This window comes from Panthera tigris, chromosome C1 (genome assembly GCF_018350195.1).
Source record: "Panthera tigris isolate Pti1 chromosome C1, P.tigris_Pti1_mat1.1, whole genome shotgun sequence".
NCBI lineage: Eukaryota > Metazoa > Chordata > Mammalia > Carnivora > Felidae > Panthera > Panthera tigris.
In genome coordinates, this window is record NC_056667.1 from 146,919,084 (window position 1) to 146,940,229 (window position 21,146).

Sequence of the window (21,146 nt, forward strand, 5' to 3'; positions counted from 1 at the left end):
TACTTATCCTATTTGTGGATTTCCTTCTTGTTAATTACATATTCTAGTACAGCCTACCATAAAATAACTTCTATTACTTACATTTTTAAGCTTGCTTTGTTTACTCTTGCATAGGAATGTACCCACAGTAACTTGTCTCTTAAGTTATTTCTAACATCATCATTGTTCTACTTTTCAGTATCTTCTATTACTCATGGCCAAGAAATCCTTCTTGGTGAAAGAGTACTGCCTGTTGTTTCTCCTTTCAGGCTAATTGTTGCTATGGATTTAAAAAATATTAGGCTGATAAATTGTGTGCTTGTGAATCTTTTCATCTCTGACCCTTAACGTTTGTGTATATTGGTATGTTTAGTAAGACATAAAGCATACAAATAAGATTAATAAAAATTTTTAAATACAAATATAAAATTATGTGTTCATATTTTAGTTATCCAGACAGTTATTTTTATAGGAAGGGAAATTATAAGCAAGGTATAAAAATGTAAATCAAATATTTCTAACTCTGGCTTTGTGGTACTCAATGAAATAATTTATCAAAGAAGTTAAAATTGTGAAAAATTAATTTTGACTCTATTCAGTATTTTTAAAAAGCCATCTGTATCTTTAGCACCAAAAAGAGCAATTCACAACCTCAGTAATACAGTATTGTATGTTTCCAAAATGTACAGGCCAACAGATTTTAAACTATATAATTTGATACTAACAAAATTTAATTCAACATTTAATGAATTCATTTAGGGCTTTTATTCTGGCAATGTAGCTAATTAAACTAACATAGAATTTCTCTTGATAAACCCCTAGAAATACTTGATACATCAATAAGCAAGTCAATACCTAGAGGAAATGGCAAAATAGAAAGGAAAATCGCCAGGTCCTAGAAATAAACTGAAAGCCAGAGCCAGAAGCAGTTGAGCTGTCTGTACAGGAGACCTAGGGACAGTCAAAACCCACCCCACTTCCATGTAAAAGCACTAGAGTCTTGGATTTAATACCCATGCAGGGACCCAATAACGAGGCCTGGTATAATTTGAAGGTGGTACATGTGACCTTAAGATAGCTGCATTAAGCAACCTATGACCATTTCCCATCGCAGACTCCAAGCTTGTACCACGTGTGGGTTTGGAGTCCAAGTGTAATTCTTCACATTGTTCAGGAATCCCCAGCCGAGAAATTGACATCACTAAAGATGAGCTCACAGCCAGATATTATAAAACTTGAGTCAAAAAAAAACCTCAACAGTGAGTGAGAATCAACTGGCAGAAGAGTACGATTTACAACTTGAAGAATATGCTATCATTGGAGAGAGTTTGATAGTGTGCATAGGACAACAGGTATAAGGATGTGCATTAGAGCATTGTTTGCAAAAGTGAAATATGAGAAAGAATATAATTATCCATCAGGATGGAAATGGAAAATAAACTGTGGATGAGTAAATGCCAGAACAGTTAAAATAAAATAATTGGTTTACATGTATCAACATGGACATCTTTGTAAAACAGACTCCTGAGTGAAAACCACAAATTGCAAAAGAATAGATGTAAGAGTATATCATTATGAACATTTAAAAAAATATATGCAGCAGTACTATGAAATATTTAAACAGTGTTTGATATTATTTATGGATGTATGCATGTGTAGTAGAAGTATAAAAAGTATTTTGGAATGACACCAATTTAAGATAGTGGTATTTCTCAGAAAGAAGGGAGGAAGAAGCTATCAGAAATTAGGCTTTAGCCAAATCTGTAACATGTTATTTAAAATTGCCATCTATAGGGGCGCCTGGGTGGCTCAGTCGGTTAAGCATCTGCCTTCGGCTCAGGTCATGATCTTGCAGTTCATGAGTTCAAACCCTGCATCGGGCTCTGTGCTGACAGCTCAGAGCCCGGAGCCTGCTTCAGCTTCTCTGTCTCCCTCTCTGTCTGCCCCTCCCCTGCTCTCACTATGTCTCTCTCTCCTTCAAAAATAAATGAACATTAAAAAAATAAAATAAATTGCCATCTACAGCAAAATGACATAATATTAACATATGTTAAATAAGGGGGTGGATATGTTCATGGCTATTAGATCATTTTCTGCACTTCAATTTTTAAAGTATTAAATAATTTTAAGATTATATAGTTGAATTAGCTTATTCCTAATTAGTTAGCTAATCTGTTAGTAAAAATACATTTTATAATATTTACTCTCTGTGATTTTGGTGCTTTGTGTCTAGATCTCAGTGCCTAGTGTGGTGTGTGGCATGTCACTGGGTTCGGTCGGTGACTTTGGGGTAAGTGAATGGATCCTGCAGAAAGGGAAGCTGGTTTGACCAGAGGAAGGGGGAAAACGTGCACAGAGGTATATAGGATTCCACACTGTGGTTATACTAGAGCGCCAAGAGGCTTCCGTGTCTAGGATGTGTCCTAAAAAGACCTGATGGCTTATGAAGTTGGGAGGGTAAAGCTGGCATTTGATCGTGGCGAACAAGGAAAGAGGGTGATGAGAATCTTAACCTTCATTAGGTCTATAAAGGAGACCTGTGGAAAGTTGTTTTTGGAGGTAAGTGTCCTGGCAATGTAGGGCCTACATAGTTCAGAATGAAGAGAGACCAGACAACAGGACAGGAATCTGTTATGGAATTTTAGGGTTATGAGTAAGCCTGGTTTTGGCACTCAGTGAGATTGCTAAGAATCATAAGTGATCCATTTTGATTGCCCTACTCCAATCTCACGCTGGATTTTCATGTATTCCTGATGCCTCCCGTGTAATGCTAACCCTTCCCTACAACCTTTCCCAACTTTCTCCAGGAAAGTCACCTCTCTTCATCTGAACTCTTAACTGTGCCTTTGTTAGCTTTCCTGTGAGGTGGTAAGTACCACCCTGTCCCCACAACCCTGGCACAGTACCTGGTGCTCAGCGGGCAGGCACTCAGACAAATGCTCATTGAATGAATAATGAAACTTAATGAAGCCCAATGTGTTTTAAGCTCATCAAGTTAAGGATGCTTTATCATGAGGGCATCTAGTTGGCATCTTTGGGTTTCTCTCTGCCCTTTTTCAGTGTGCTTTTCAGTGGACCTTGAGAAGCCTGTTGACATAATTACTTTGCTCTGTGACCACCAGGTTTACACACAAGCAAGGAGCCCATTAGAAAACAATGTTAGTGAGGAGAGCATAGGTTTTGGTCACTTGAGAGATCCCCCTGTGTCTTCCAGTCCCCACCAGCTGTTCATCTCAGAGCAAGATTCTAAAGAAACACAGAAATTAGCTCTCAGACCCAAACCCTCTTTCCTGTCAGCCATTTCTGATTTGCTCAAAGGAAATTAAAAGTGGGACCACTGCTTATGGTCACAAAGTAGATTCAGGACATTCTTACATGAATCAAGTCAAGTAAGCAACATGGGGGATTTGACAACCATCTGTCTTTCATATCATTTTATTTAGATCCTGTGTCAGAGTTGGTAAGGTGACCGTAAGATTTTCTTATGTTTCCTGGTCCGAAGATGACATCTTAATAACTCAGAGGGAAACGAAAAGCATATTTTTATTTACTTTTTCTGTTCGAAGCATTTGCCATTATTGGCCTCACCCTGTGAATAAGATGGAGGCGGTGGCATGAGGTCGTATTTAATAAATGGTTGTTCTGTTGTGCCAAATAGTACACTATGGAGTCCTCTCCCAGAGGAATGGCCCTCCAGACGAGCAGTTTGGTTTCCTTACACTTGCAGTACCAAAGATAACTTTTTAACCCATGCCGTGAGATATTCTCATTTCATAGGTGGAGAAACTGAGCCTGTGCTTGTTTTTATTTAGGAAGTGTCCTAAAAAAGTGAATAATTGCCATTGGCAGTTTACTTGTAATATGCCTTTTTGAGAACTTAAAAACAAAACTCATTAAAAATCATTTTAAAATCTTAATGATTAAAGTAATTGCTTAGTTTTTCTATTAAGGCCCCTTTGGAAATCTAGTTCTAAACAAGGTTAATAAAAACCCCATTTCTGATAGGATTTCTCATTTGCTTTATTTACTACAAAAAAGCCCTAATAACCCAAGCAGTAGCAACATAGAATGATTCTTCATCTGGAATTGATGGTGCTTATATCCTAAGATGATATGTGAAACCAAAAATAATCATTGTGACTTTGAAAAGCCTACAGTGACTTATGAGATTAGTTAATAGAGAAGTTGCGGCCTCACTGCTTTGTGCCCAAGTACACTACAGTTACTTGTGCGTTTACCATTACCTGTGTATTTAGTATTTCACCTCACTGAGGGCAGGCTGTGGAAATACTTCATAAGGAAGTTAGAACTTTTTTTCATATATACTGAGTATAGTATAGTTGTTTATATATTTAATATTCACTTCATTTAAAGTGGGCTATGGAATCAGATAATAAAGAAGGTCTCACTTTTTTTTCATTTGTTTTGAGTACACCGTAGTTATCTATGTATTTAATATTTTCCCTCATTCCAAAAGCATTTGAAACATCTTTTAAAAATACAAAAACCAGGGGTGACTGGGTGGCTCAGTCGGTTGAGCTGCCAACTTTGGCTCAGGTCGTGATTTCGCGGTCCGTGAGTTCGAGCCCCACGTCGCGCTCTGTGCTGACAGCTCAGAGCCTGGAGACTGTTTCAGATTCTGTGTCTCCCTCTCTCTGACCCTCCCCTGTTCATGCTCTGTCTCTCCCTGTCTCAAAAATAAATAAAACGTTAAGAAAAAAAATTTTTTTTTTTAAATACAAAAACCAAAGATGGAGAGAGGAAATTAGAGCAAATGCAAGATAATGATTAGAAAAACAAGATGAAATCAAGGTTAAAATAGTATAAGAAATGTATGTTGTTAACATTCCACGCATTCGCTAAAGTAGGGAACCACTTTGGCTCTGAGTGACCTAGTACCCATCCTAAAGAGAGAAACACTAATGAATTGTATGATTCAAGTGTCTCTAGTATAAAAATAAACCAGGTTGCTCAGGAAAATCTGCCATTCCTGAGGCCGGGACTTGAGTGGTTTCTCCTGTGAGTCAACATTGAGGGGCCACTATATGATGTGGCAAATAGCGTCCTCGGTAGTCTCTCTCTGAATTACAAAATCAGACTGCTAGGTCTCTTTCTTCCATTGTTAAATGGGAGTATAAATGGATAGAATAGCACCTTACCTGGAAGTAATTCTCTAGGAGGCCAATTCTGACACTAGTTAGACTCAAAGCTGAATTTAGCATGTATAGATGGAAGGGTTAATTTCAGGTCCTCCAAGCAGGCAGCATGCCATGAAGACTGTCTGCCACGCCTTTTACAGTCATGGGTGACAATGGGTGCTGAGATGTGAGATATCCTACGTTAAAGGTCACTGTGCAGGTACATGGTGTGAGTGCCTTAAAAAGGGGCATGACCCTCATGGGATGCTGAAGTGTGTACGGCTCATTGTAGGAGAATCTCAGCACGGGTACCTCAGGGAAAATTGCCCTTTAAACCTCTTGCCTCCCATGGACTAAGCAATAAACTTCAAATCCAAATTTTGATGAGCATGGAATTTTATTATATTTCCCCTTGCATCCCCATCATCAATGGGGTTTCATTCTAACTCTAGTCTAGCTTAGATTTCACTGAATAGAGTGACAGTAGAAGGTCCCAGTGGCCCTCAGTGAGAGGCCCAGCTCCTCACCCTCAGATTTCCCCTGCCCACCTATACTCCCAATGGATAGAAAGGGCAGGGGTGGCCAAAGTATTATTCTCACTCTGCTTTTGGGTTTGGGTTTTGGTTTTGGTTTGGTTTTTACTGACTGTGGAGCTAAATATGCTCATTTTAGACAATTTGTAAAATTCAGGAAATTAATAGAAAAATCCATAATTCTGCCATTCAGATAACCATTTTATTTTCTTTTTTAAAGTTTATTTATTTATTTTGAGAGAGACAGAGACCGTGCAGATGGGGGAGAAGCAGAGAGAGCGGGAGAGAGAGAATCCCTCTGCTCAGGCAGTGCAGAGCCCTACTTGGGGCTCAAACTCACAAAACCGCGAGATCATGACCTGAGCTGAAACCAAGAGTCTGAGACAACCAACTGAGCCAACCAGGCGCCTCACCACTTTGCTTTTAAGTTATGTTTGTTGAAGTATAATTTACTTACAGTAAAATTCACCGTTTGTAACATGCAGCTTTATGATTTTTTAGCGTTTTGGCTTGTAGTTTTGTAACCATCACCATATAGAACATCTCCACTAATGCCAAAAAGAAACAACCACTTTTAAATGTTTGCTACATTTCATTCTTTTGAGAAAATTTTTTTTTATCTTTTTAATTTAAGGTTGAGGTAATTCCCCTAACTTTTGGTTTTGTCTTGTTTCTAAAGTCGCACTTCGATATGCCAGGCCTCATTTGTAATGGCCCTCTCTGCCTGATAGCTTGAGGCTGAACCAGTGACCTAGGGATGTTAATTCAGCAGTGGTTAGAGATCATTACAGCCTAACAGGGGCAAGGGGCACGGTGTGGGTGGAAGACTTGGTCAGGGCAAATACTACAAGGCAGATTCAGCTTTCAAGTGTACAGACACATTTCATGTTTCACATTTCATGCAAGCAGAGGAATTACACAAGTCGTTCAACTTGTTGTGTAACAAAACTGTGCAAGGAGAAGAAAATGTAATTGGAATTGAAAAGTCGATAAATGAAAATATCATTTTCGACTTCAACAGGCTATTTCTGAGATTTTGTTGTACAGAATTTCAAAACTATACCTGAGTGCAGACTTGGGATCTTCCCATTCATTTCCCAAAACTAAGTTACTTCTAGATAAGTTGTAGATAGTGAAAGAAAAAGGTTGTTTCTTTAGGACACATAAATTGGTTCCATGTATTTTATCTTATACATCATAGTTTGTCCATTTATCAAGACGAAACACTAACTTTTCCTTTGCATTGAAGTCAAAAAGAGATTCTTAAAAAATGGACCTTTAATTGTAAGAAACATTAATAGCAACTTTTGGAATCAAAATACAGTTTCTCAGTTTTCATTTTGATTTTTATACATTGTCTTAAACTTTGATGACCCTATTTGGAAGCGTTTGGTTCTTTCACATTATCCTTTAACTGGCTACTGCTGGTGTCAGGAAGTTATTCTAGACTTGGAAAAATCCTGTCCATACCAACTGAATGGGGGTGGGGGGGAATGGGTAGCGATATTGAAATTAAATAACTTCACACTCTTCCCAAGATTATCTCTCCCTTTCAGTTAGTTTAAAGCCCTGCTAAAATAGAATTCTTTATGGTTTCAAAAAGGTCATACAGTCTTGACAAATAGTCTTCTTATCGCCACTTAAGAAAAGAACTGTGTTATTTTTTAATGAAAAGGTTTGATTCCGCACAGCCATTCAGATTTTTTTCCCCACACTTTATAGGGTCATCTGTGAGTGCCCATCAGGCTTCCATTGATACTATTAAAAATTCTAAAAATGTTTTAGGCTGACAGTAGCAAAAAGGGCCTTTTCATGGTTCATGTCTTTTCTTCAGCGAATATTTTCAAGTCATTGTGAGCTAAACCTCCTCAAATGATACATTCTTTAAAAAATGAAGGGTCTTTGAAAAGATTGAATGTTTGTGCCTTGACAGTTTATTACATGTTAAATGTACCTCTTCAAGAAGATGCCTGATAAAGTTCTGTCCCTTTGACCTTCAGAGCTCTCACCAGTCAAAACCTAAGTTTTTTAAACAATAGTTTTATTGAGATATATTTTTAGAGCCTAAAATTCATATTTTCAAGGGTACAATTTTCACAGTTGTTCACCCATTACCACTGTTCCATTTTAGAACATTTTCATCACCCCAAAAATAAGCCCTCTACCCATTAGCACCCCGTTCCCATTCTCCCTTCCCCACAGCCCCTGGGAACTACTCTTCCATTTTCTGTGTCTGTGGATTTGCCCACTGGACATTTCCTATATACAGTATCATGCAATATACGGCCTTTTGTGACTTGGCTTCTTTCACCAAGCATGCTGTTTTCAAGGTTCATCCATGTTGTAAGCATGTATAGTACTCAACCCCTTTTTATTTCCAAATCATGTTCCATTGTATAGATAGATATACCCCATTTTGTTTATTCATTCACCAGTTAATAGACATCTGGGTTGTTTCTACTTTTTGACTATTGTAAATAATGCTACTATTGTCTTGGGTGTTAAGAGGGGAAGATCCCAAGGGTATTGCTGTAGGCATTCTTAGTTTGGGGGTCAGGGAGTGGCAGAAGTTTTCCTTAGCCTCTCCACCCATCCTCCCACTCTCTCATGAGAACTCGCCTTCTGTCCTTTCTCCTCTGCTTTCTCTTATGGTAAATCCTTGTATACTGCTGCGCTAGTTGTCTGTGTTGAGTTACTTTAAGTGTGTAGTAAGAAAAGCTATTTGGGAATCCTGTGATACTCACCAGAATATAATTCACCCAATTCCATTCCTAAATGTTGTCTTTTAATGGTCACTCTCTCTTAATGGTCAAACAAATAAAAGATCTCTGATTTCACTTCTAATTCAGACCAGATGAAGAATAAACTATTTGATATTGAAATGTAATTATCAGAAACTCTCTTGGGGATCTCTGCAGTGAATATTTATGAAATGGGTGCTCTTATGAGTAGATTTAGTAACACTGAACTTTTATGATGCAATTGCTACTATAAACAGAGTAAAGACTACCACATCTGAAAGATATAAATGAGTCTGTGGCTGACCTGCAGCTCTACAGAAGTCATTTATCTGGAGCAGTTTACTTAAGCACATTTCCTCCGGAAGGCATTTTAATTATTACTTCTCATTGCCATTCCAGTCACAAGCCAATTTCATCTGGGACTTACAAATCCAAGTGACAACTATCTCTACTGATTTGAATTAAACTTGTATAAACTAGGTCTTCTGCAGGGCATGTGAGCCCAAGGTAATTCAACCAGTATTCTGTTAAGCTAACCTATTTTAACCTAAGAACGTGACCATGTAGAATGTGGATTTTAAGCCAAGTAGTTTTTATAAGACTGTCTTTATGGACATTATACAATAAAATGTTTTAATCATAGTAAAAAAATATTTCAAAATGAACTACCTATTTCTTAGACTGAGCATTTAAAAATGTTAGGTGGGTGATACAGCTAGAAGGAACCATGAAAAGAGATCAAGTTTATAGTTAGCATCACAGTTTGAGATTATCTTTTTTTTTTTAATTTATTTATTTTGAGAGAAAGAAAGGGCAAGTGGGGGAGTGGCAGAGAGAGAGGTGAGAGTGAGAATCCCAAGCAGGCTCCACGTTAACAGCACAGAGCCCAACATGGGGCTCAAACCTGCAAACCATGAGATCATGACCTGAGCCAAAATCAGGCACTTAACTGACTGAGCCACCCAGGCACCCCAAGGTTTCAGATTATCTTGATTCTTTCACTATATTTGATTAAATATGGAGGCAGCCCAAATGTATCAATTTTCCTAATTAATGAAGAGGAAAATACTTTTTAAAAGTCAGGGGCCCATGCTTCTAAAATATATGTATCATGCCATGATTTAATTGTCTTTTAAAACACCATTTTAATTAAAATAACATTATTTCATTTTCTTTAATTTTTCATAGTTCACATTCTGTAATTACTATTCTCAAAATATATAACAGTGATTAATTATTCAATCAATACATTAATTATATTACCAGTCCCCACTCTGTCATTTTTTTTTAACTATGTATGTATACTGGTAAATTATAAAGTAATTTAAATAGGCCATACAGAGTATATTTCAAGATACTTCCTGAAAAAAAAATTGACCTTTACTGCTTCATAGGAATTAATAATTACTTTAATCATATATCTTCTTTTTACTATCATTTTGGGTTTTATCTGCATCTTTTAATCTTGATCTTGAGAAATGTTAGAAGTACTAAGAAGTATAGAGAATAACAAAAACTCAACTACTCACATCCCGGAATTGAAAATTATTGATAATTCATCACATTGGCCTTTTTAATTTAAAATTATTTTTAAATTCAAGCCCTCTTTGCCCATTCTCTCTTCCCAATAGCTGACCACTAGTATATAGTCTTCCAGTTTACTTTGCATACTTTTATGTCCTATACGTCCTTGACCAGTATTGTGTGTTGCTTTTTAACCTACACAAAATGGTATAGTGTGTGTATCATTGTGCACTCAATATTTTTCTACTCAGTATTTAAGATCTATCCATGTTGGTATGTGTAGGTCTAGTTTATCTTTTTAACTATTGTTGTGTATATATATTTCTTAGAATAATAAACCGGCCATTTCCTTATTGAAGAACATTTAGCTTCCACTTACCAATACTTTAAATAATGAAACAGTGATATCTCTTAGTTTACACATATAGAGTTCTGGAAAATATAGCATTATAAGTAGAATATTAGGGTTATAATGTACATTTTTCAATTTTTCTAGATCTTCCTGAATTGCTTTCTAAAGTAGCACAACAACTATAACCTCTCAAGCAATATGCGGAAAAGTTCCAGGGTGTGTGTTCTCTGTTTTTCTGTTTGCTTCTTTCTTTGGCCAACATTTAATAATAGGCAGGGTCTTTAAATTGTACCAATCTAACATTATCTTATTTTACTTAGCATTTTCTTGATGACTAATGGGATTGAGTATTTTCGTATCTTTATGATCCATTTGAGTATTATGATCCATTCATATTCTTTGCCCATTTTTCTAATGAGTAATTTGGCTTATTCTCTTTGGTTCTATCATTATTTTTTTTGCACTGAAATAACTCTGAAATGTACATGTTAAAATAATACAGGTCTTAGTACATTACAACACTAAAAGTTTACTATACTAATCTGTTTTTAGGATACAAGTCCCTTAGTATCATTACTAGGTATGTAGAAGTTACATATTCTATATAGGATATGTAATAATTGATATGTAGTAATGTAAACATTAAATATGTATTAATAATATAAATACGTAAAGATGAAATAATAGATACCTAATTGTCCAAATTTGCAGTTTAGGGTAGGTGAAAGCCCAAACAGATGATACGAACATTGCTTTCTATTTCCAGATTTCCTTTCATGATTCTTTTTTTTTTTTTTTTTCCTCTAAACTCACTGAGTAAATATGTATACCTTTGCTTTACTGTAGAGATATAAAGATCTAAAAGTCTGGAAATTCCCAGCCTGTAGAAGGGACCATTGTGCATAACTAGCAATATGACAAAGCACTTTAGTAGCAGCATAAAATATAGGTTTATATTTTATTATTTTTAATTTTGTAAAGAGCTCCGTGATGATCAGATTACATTCTCTGTCCTGTCTCTATCCCAGAAGGCTTTTATTTGGTGTCTTTGATTCTTATATTATTAGGTTAAAGTACTTCTTTATATTATAAGGAAGAGAACAATAGTCGTTGGGCACCTATTGCATAACAGACACACCCATTATCTTCTTTTTTTCTTTCCTTTTAATTTTTTTTATGTTTTATTTATTTTTGAGAGCAAGAGAGACAGAGCACAAGCAGGGGAGGGGCAGAGAGAAAGGGAGACACAGAATCCAAAGCACGTTCCAGACTCTGAGCTATCAGCACAGAGCCCAACATGGGGCTCAAACTCACAGACCACAGATCATAACCTGAGCCGAAGTTGGAAGCTTAACCAACTGTGCCACCCAGGCACCCCAGAGACACACCCACTATCTTAACTGTTCAGCAGTGTTTCCTTTTTGGTGTTTTGTGTTTTAGTTTGCTTTGGTTTTAATTATTACTATATACCTGAATTTATCACTAGGATGATATTTTCCCCCACAGATAGCATTGTTCTTTTGGTTTTTCCCCCGGGGTGTCAATAAGTGGTGTGAGAAGACTTAAGCATCCCACTTACATCCACTGTACGACTCCCAATAGTTACAGCCTATATCAAATGGTGCCCTTAGCCCTGTCTCCACTGCCACTGTTTTGTCTCTTATGACAATTGCAGTGGTTACCATTTATAGTTTGGTCCATCACAAACATGTTAAAAGAAGTCATGTAGATATTAAAGATTCTAGGAAACATTCTTGAACAACATATTCCCCCTAATGTACTTTCTGAGGTTCGTTGTTTAAGGGGGAAAAGTTTGCTATTTCTTCATCTAATCATTTTAATCTCTGTGATGAAATAAAGGAAGTTTAGTGTTAAGTTCACATTCTCATTACCATTTGGCAGGTTAAGGACATGGAGCAGAAAGACTGATATAAGTAATGAGATGTTCCTTTAACCCTTCAGAGAATTACTACTATATACAGCTCTAACCCAATGATGTATGGAAAAAGAAATAGAGAATGTGATTATCTACCTAAAAGTGAGTGCCATCCATTAGTGCATTTTCAGCAGTTGATCAGCTTGCCCTAAAAATGGATATGGCTTGTCTGCCCCCCAGGGGAAGGAGGGAGACAACCTACAAGTTTGCCAGACTTTGTAGTGACTGAATTGTCATTAGGGCTGTCCTCCCTGAGGCTTCACAGTCTATTTAATAACTAATAAATAGACTAATAAATCAGTCTAATCCACTTGTTGCATGGGTTTTTCTATTCTCCAGTTGTGTTACTCTACTATTAAATAGGGGGGAAAACACTTTTGAAACTGAAGAGGAACAAAAGCCTGTACGCTACAGATTTTCACAGCTAAAAAAAAATATATTAAATAATTACACATTTTAGCCACTGTCACATAGTTTAGATACAACATTTGGTTTGCATTAATAGACTCCCATAATCCAAGGAGGAATGACTTTAGGGTATATGTGTGTGCTTATTTCTTTTAGCTTTGTTTTTATTGAAAAAGAACAAATAATAGTTACTCGAGGATCCTACGACTTGTCATCTCTGCTTCAGAACATGTCAATTAAAGGTTGATCTAACCCCAGCTTCAGTCACATTATCTATACAGGGATACTTGAGGCACAGAGAAAATTCAAGTAAAATTATCAACCGTGATTCAAGAATTTAGTTGCTTAGGAAGGACAACACGTGATCTATATCTGTTTTCTCAGTGGTATTAGCAAAATACTTTTTAGTAAGACTTACTGGTAAATAGTGAGTGAAACAGTATTGTATCTCTATGAATGTAAATATAAAGGTAGAAAGTAATTATTGAGAGAAGTAGTACATTAAGAATATGTCCAGAAGTTAAAAACTTGGGTGAACTTCGCAACCACTGACAAAATAATATATCTAGATCGGTGATCATGAACAGCAGTTAAAATCATTAGCTAAAAAGATGATGGGAAACTTTACACTGAATGGATCAGGCTGACAGCATCTGAACCCATCAATCTATTCTTATGTTAATATTGCAAAACAGGAGATAGTCAGAAATTATGACCTCCTGATGTGATGCAATTGGAAGAACATAACGTCACTTGTGATACATTCTTGCCCAAGAATTTCTCAGTCATCTAAATATAAATACCGAGTCATAGGAAATATGGAGCTGAGGGAACATGTTGAATGATAATGTGCTGATGCATCAGCCAGATCTTTCTGTTGGGCAGATGAAATTAATTTCAAGCAGGAAAGAAAGAATTAAGAGAGAGGGAAGATGAAACCAGACCTTAAGAGAGATGTATTTTAGAGACCAGCATCCAAATATAATGTGTTGACCTTGTTTTGATTAGATTCAAACAAACCAACTGTGTTAAAAAATTGAGGGACTCCTGGGTGGCTCAGTCAGTTAAGCATCTGACTCCTGATTTTGGCTCAGGTCATAATTCCAGGGTCGTGTGATCGAGCCCCACGTCCGTACTCAGCATGGAGCCTGTTTAAGATTCTCCCTCTCTCTCTCCCTCCCCACCCCCTGCTCCTCTCCCCTGCTTGCCTGCTCTGTCTCTAAAATAAAAATTTAAAAAAAAAAAAATTGAAACACGGAATTTGAATATGACTAGATATTTGTTGATACTAAGAATTTTACTATTAATATTTTAGGTGTGATAATGTTATTGTGGTTATGATCTCTTTAAAGTATCTAGAGGTACATCTAAAGTATTTATTACAGAAGTGATAAGATGTCTGAGAGACTTCACTTCAGAATAATCTAGTAATGTAAAGAAAATAGTAGGTAAAGCTGGGTAATGAATATATAAGGGATTTATTATAATCTGTTTTCTTCTTTATACACATGTGTGTGTGTGTTTTAAATATTACATAACAAAAGTTTTTTTTAATGTTAAGTGATTGAGCTCTTTATTTTCTGACTGAAATTATGGTTAAAATTTATCTGTTTCATTTTTACAAAATTGAGATGGTTCTATTTCTTAACATTTGAGTGGTGGATGTTCTCTTTAATAGTTCAAATAAAGACTATTTAAATTGAATAGATTATGAATCTTCACAGAGTGCACCACACATTTCTTGCTGCCTTTTCCATCAATAATGTTGGCTTATTATGGCAATGAATGGGAGGGCACTGAAAGGGAGAAGGAAAGATAAAGCTGATCAATCACTTCTTCTGTCATATTGCAAACCATTGTCCTTTTCATTCATATCTCTCAAAAGAATAATGCTGGACATGAAAGCTAGGAATTTAATACAGTCTTGCCCAAATGCTTGCCTTGTCTATTTGCCATAGATTGCCTGTTCAACCACTGAACAGTGTTTATGGGTCACCCTTTCTGTATCCAAAATGCTATTTTAAGAGATTTTATCCTGACCCTCCATTATCATTGTTGTCATTCCTTCTCATTTGTTCTTTTTTTTTGTTAATTTTTTAAAGTTTATTTTTTGAGAGACAGAGTGCAAGTGGGGGAAGAGCAGAGAGAGAGGAAGACACAGAATCTACGGCAGACTCCAGGCTCTGACATGTCCACACAGAGCCCAATGCAGGGCTTGAACCCACGAACTGTGAGATCATGACCTGAGCCGAAGTCTGAATAATCAACTGACTAAGCCACCCAGGCACCCCTCTTTCTCATTTGTTCTAATAGGCTTTTTTCTTTTTCATTCCTGTTTGGTAGTTTGGAAACACTTACATGTGGGGGATAAACAGAGAAGAGATAAACAGAGGGGATGTGTGACAAATTAGGGATCTATGAGGGCTTTCAGAAGACTTTTAAGCATTCTGGAACCACTTTCCTAAGTTCCATAGGTCTTACATAGAAACATAGCATATACTATGCCAAATGTTGACTGTATCCTTGTGTCCATTCTTTTTTCAGAACAGTTATTGATGATCCTGGGTCTATCCCACGTGTGAATTTATTCCTCCTTCAGCACTAAAACAGCTATTTATGGTGCTTGTCCGTGAATTAAGAACTGAAAATGCTGTTACAGTGAGAAACATAATTTTTTTCAAAAAGCAAAGGAGAAATTTAATATATCATGTTCTTTCTTTTAACACTTATAGTGAAAATAAAAGTTTTTTTCAGAAGTTAAAGAAACTTTACTGTTTATAAAAATTAAAAAAAGCAATCCTTTGGCTGATCAATGGAAAGAAAGTGAATATCGTTCTTTAGACATATGCCAAATTTGATAGTGTCTTTATATGAGTATAAAGAATTGTATGTGAATAAATCATTTGCCTTTGAATGACTAAATGGGATAAATAATCAGGGGAGTACATGCTTAATAAAACATTTAGGTTTTTATAATTTAAAATTCCTTTTAAGTAAACTTTTATATTGGCTTTTCAAAACATTTTAAAGCCTAAAGTAAAAAATGAAATTGTATGCATCATAAACAAAGCTATTTATAATGATGAGTTTTACGGAATTTGGATGCCAGCCAGTATATCTTACTACACATCTCCACAGCTTAGTTCTTTCTGTGTTAACGCTGCTCAATCTCATGCAGAGCAAGTAGAAAAACAGGACCCTTCTCCTGCTCCCTACCAGTGTAGCTTTTTTTTCAAATATAAGATTTAAATTGTTTTATACATTTCTAAAAAGAGTGTGTTTTTGTGTGTTCTTTCTCTTTTTTTTATTTTCCATCTTTAAAACTGTTTCTCATTTCTGTTTTTTTCACCTTTGGAAGGTTTTGGAAAGAACAGAAGTGAGGGAGACAATAGCAGTTTTTAGACCATGGACACAAAAAATTTGCAGTAGCCCATCTATTCTAAGGCTAAACCTTTGCCTGAATAGCACCCTAAGTCATGGCACAATACTTAGGAAAGAGAGTCTGGTATTGTGTTTAGCCATTTTACTATTTTCAGTTGCTTTCATTCTTTCAAAGGTCAACTGAAATGTTAGAAAACCCTTCTATTCTGATTTCTACTTTTACTGGTTGGAACACCTGTTGTGGGATGGACTTAACCAGAAATCATGTTTCCTATATAATTTATGGGGATACCAGAGGGAACTGTTTGTCTCATTTTTGTCTAGTACTACATCCTTTTTGATCTTCCCCTTCCCATATGGTCTTTTGGATCTTTTATTCATAGATTCAAAGCACTAACACAAAATGCTTTTGTCAAAGAATATTTAACATCTTCTAAAATGTGTTTACCTCCAGTCCCTATGAAAGTTACTTGAATTGTTAAAAGGACTAGTATTATCTGTTCCTTTACTGTTTTTGCTCTGCATTAAATACATAATTTTCTCCTTAGGAGACTGGTCAGAGTGTTACTTATTTATATCTTACGTCTTCCTAGAATTCATTTTATATAGCCGTTATAGGAGTCTAAAACTATTGCTATTGTAGAGTAGCATGGGGAGAAGTGGAATGAAGAATTAAAACAAGGGTGAACACTAATAGAGCCAGTAATGAGACCACAAATGTTCACCACAGTGGCTGGGTATACATTTTACTTTAAACTTGCTAACAGCCAATGAAAACCAAGACTTTGTTGTCCCTATTACTCATGATTTTTTAAAGACTAAACTTGTAAAGCACATTTTGAGAGCATGACCAGTTTTTTCAGGTAAAGTGTCACTGAGAGGAAATATATGGTTCAGACTGTAAGTCTTAGATCTTTCCCAGATTCCTTGAAGTATCAGTCCTTCTCTTCTACAGCCTTCCTGTTTGCACCTTCTGTTGGCTCTCCAGGTGACTTGGTGTAGATTGCAGATGGATCAGCCCAAATCCATCCACACTAGTGAAAGGTGACTCAGGGCTTGTGTCCTGGTACACAGGGAACAACTGCATCCTACAAGATGGGTCAGGAACAACTGCATCCTACAAGAAGGACATCATTTTTCATGCAAGTGCTCTTTCCTTTCTCTAACCTCAATATCAGCCTCAGATCATATAAACAATTATGAAAAGAGATCCTTTGCTCTTTCTCATATGTTATGCCTTGCTTAGCCCAGATTATAAGCATATACCATTTCAGGGTCAACTCAGAGCCATAAGACACAAAAACATTAATAAACTACCATAATGAGCATGTTATCATGGTTTCCTTTTTCCTGGCTGCTGATCATGTGGTCCTTTCTTAGGAAGAAGGAAATCGGTCTCCATCCAATAGAGAATTGTGCAGGGTCTGATACCACGATAAAAACACAGAAAGGAACCTGAGTCCTGGAAAAATCATAAATTTAGAGGAAGAGTTTTTGTTTTTGTTGAGATTGATTATGAATAGACAAAAAATTTGGACGAGGCTCTTAAAAATGTAGTTAGATGCTAAGAAGGATTGCTTTCTGGGTGTTATTGCTAAGATAACCTTATTGTGTATGGGCTAGTGACTTTTCAAACTAGGGTCCTCAGAGCCCCTTAAAAACAGTGTCGTTGATAGGGCTAGCTATTTGCCTTCCAGCTCCCCACCTCTGCTTCAGCCAGGTAAAGCATTCACCTTCATTGTCTGTTCTACATATTGGCCTTCCTATCTTTGACTTCTTGATATAGCCTGGTGGAAGGTGGAACAGGTATATACCTGTTGGTAGGTGGTATGAGTTCTTGGAACACCAGAAGCTGGCTTATAGCATCAGAGAGGTCTTGATTCCATCTCCATTTTCTAGACCCCACTTCCCCCCCTGCTAATTATGAGCATAAAATAAGCTCAAGGGTATTCTTGCTGAGGGTGAAGAGAAATTTGACCTGCTTACATGGTAACTGTTTTTAAGACTTGGGACTTCCACAGACATTATATTTAAGAAGTAGCATTCTCAAGCATTCAAGAGCACTCGAGATTAAGCTAAAGGACAGAATAAGCTATCTACCTAGCTAAGAACTCACAAGGAACTAGTAGACTTTATAAATGTGTTAAGAGAAACACGGCTAAATTTTAAATGTACTAAATTAAAAGGGAAGTCAAAGCAATACTAAATAGAAATTTAAAAAAAACCTTAAAGTATGTTATGGTATTATCTCCATATCATAATTGACTATTATAATTAATGAAGATACAGAAAGTTACGTTTACCAGAACGGTTACTCAGTTAAGGAAGTTTGTTTTAAATTTATCTTGTAATACTCCCAAGTAGAGACTAAAACTTAAGAATCATTAGTAGTTATTTTGCCAGATTTCTGGGGTAGAAAATCCTAGGTACATATTAGGAAATACGAAGTGACCTGGGAACTGTGGAGCCCAGAGTCCATATCTAAGAAGATTATGATGCATTTCATTAAAAAGCAATTTGTAATGACTAAAAGATAACAAGGTGCTAAGTAATTGCAATATGAATTCATTGCCAGAAAATAAAAACCCAAATAAACCACTTTCCTTTTTATTTTATTTTATTTTTATTTTTAGAGGAGAGCAAGTGGAGGACAGGGGCCACGGGAGAGAAGGAGAAAGAGAGAGAATCTTAAGCAGGCTCCACAGGCCTGACATGGGGCCTGATCCCATGACCCTGGGATTGTGATCTGAGCTGAAACAAGAGTCGGACACTCAATCAACTGAGCCATGCAGGCACCCCTCTTTTTCTTTTCTTTTCTTTTTTTTTTTTTTTTTAGAGATTTACTTATTTTTGAAAGCGAGCACAAGCATTAAGGGACACAGAGGAGGGGACAGAAGATCTGAGTGGGTTCTATGCTGACAGCAGCAAGCTTAATGCAGGGCTTGAATTCACAAGCCCCTGAGATCATGACCTGAGCCAAAATCAAGAGTTGGTCACCCAACCGGCTGGGCCACCTAGGTGCCCTCCACCCCTCCGCTGTTTTCTTTTTAATCCAGAAATGGACCTCGGAATCAATTAACATTAGACATAAATATTAGAGCAACGGATTATAAAGGAAATTATAACAAACTAATAGAGAGTCACCAGAAGTTTTCACAATGGATTTAGAATCCAGGAGACCTACATACTTGCTAATAGAATAACACCAATTAGTAGAATAATAAAGCCAGTTTGGGATATATAACCCAATATAATATTGGGATATTCACCAATAACAAGTGAAAAGTTGAAAGTTGATTTTTAAAATAAGCGCATCATAAATTGAAAATAAGACAATAATGAATTGTTAGAGAAAGATACTCAGTTTGGAATTTATTTAAGCAACTGAGATGTCATCTGTAGTGATAATTTTTGAATTCAGGAGTTTGCATGTACAGAAGAAATACAGAACTTTTGTATGAGACTCAGAACTTATACTCAGAACTCAAAGTAGTAAAACTAATAGTAAAAATAGTCAATGAACATATGATTAATGTGTGTTCGTCTGTTAATTACCTCTGTTCAGTAAAGGAAGATCACCTAAGAATCATTTTAAAAACATTGTGGAAGAATATGTTGTAATAGTGAAATAAATAGATGATATAATGCTACCAAATTGGGATGATTTAAATAACCATTTGAAGACAGTGTCATAATACAAAAGGGAGAAATGTTTTATTTGGACATGTAGAATATTATGTTGGTGGTCTCCCAAACTGGCTGATTACTAGCCCTTTACAATTTTTGATCCATGGGAATTGAAGTGAACTCTAGAATTTGGTAATACATTTCATATTGCTATATCTCTCTCCCACTGGAGCCTTCATGTTCCGGTTTCCACCTGAGTGGTCCCAATACTAATTTACCTTCTCTTGCTAGGTGAGTAGAAGGAGAGCTAGATCTTGTGTTTTTTTGTTGTAAAAGACAAATGTTTCACACTTTGGGTTGTTATAGATAGGTGAATGCTTCTTCCTTCAAACACTACGGGGCCCATCAGAGTCCTCTCTTAAAGGTTTCTGTCTTTAAGAACAGCCTTTCCAAAGTCTCTTGACACCTTCTTGCCTTTGGGCATGTGATCCACTGGAGGTGTCACAAAAGTACCATAATGAGTAATTATAAGACAGTCCAGCATTGGAAGACAAGGACTTTGCAAATGAAGCTTCTAATGATGTCTGGCACTCAAGTAGATAATCAGATATTTATTAATTGGATTCATGTTATGTATACAATAAACATCTTTACTATAATAGAGCCAAATCAAGGTGAGGGAATTCTGATCCCTTCATAGAATAATTGAAATAATTTCTGGGGCACCTGGGTGACTCAGTCGATTAAGGATCCGACTTTGGCTCAGGTCATGATCTCATGGTTCATGAGTTCAAACCCCACATCAGGCTGACAGCTCAGAGCCTGGAGCCTACTTTGGATTCTGTGCCTCCCTCTCTGCTTCTCTCTCTCTGTCTCTGTCTCTCTCTCTCTCAAAAATAAACATTTAAAAAATTAATAAAAGAATTTCTAAAATCACATAGAATTAGCCTTGAAAAAAAGAATCCAAAGAGCTAAGATTAAGATCAGCTATCTACTTAATGCTAGCTAGTTGATACAGACAGAATTAAAACACAAACTTTACCCTCAAGAAGATGGTCATAGTTTGGTAGTTGAAGCAGGTAAACAACTACTACAATTAAAATCATACAAAAAGACCTAAAATTGAGATAGGTTACTGGGCACATTGTTCACTTAAAGGAGGATGTGATCAAATTTCATTGAATTCTTTTTGTTATTATTAATTCTTGAAGGATAATTGGTGATCATCAGGGAGAATGCTATAAAGAGTACATAGTCTAGACAGTGGCATACACCCATACTCTTATAAGCAAAAGTCTCAAATAATTCATTACAGTGATTCCTCTCCATTAATACAAGTGAAATTTACCTTCGTATTGACTATACTCAAATTTTAAACTATTAATGAGGGTTCTGTATATACACATGTACGTGTGTGTGTGTAAAATTTCTTAAGGTGATTTTTTTTCTATTCCCCTTCTCCCACTTTGCCCATCCTCCACCCTCCTCCCCTCTGGCAACCATCAGTTTGTTTTCCATATTTATAGT

General features: G+C 36.3%; 1 protein-coding gene and 1 long non-coding RNA gene across 11 annotated transcripts in view; one reads left to right on the forward strand and one right to left on the reverse strand.

The window, feature by feature from the left end:
• The window catches only part of PKP4 (plakophilin 4), a 238,065-nt gene that overhangs the window by 135,732 nt on the left and 81,187 nt on the right, over positions 1-21,146 (forward strand). The window lies entirely within an intron of this gene.
• LOC122240929 overlaps positions 1-21,146 on the reverse strand; it is a 65,534-nt gene that overhangs the window by 23,629 nt on the left and 20,759 nt on the right. The gene's annotated exons all lie outside the window — the stretch shown is intronic.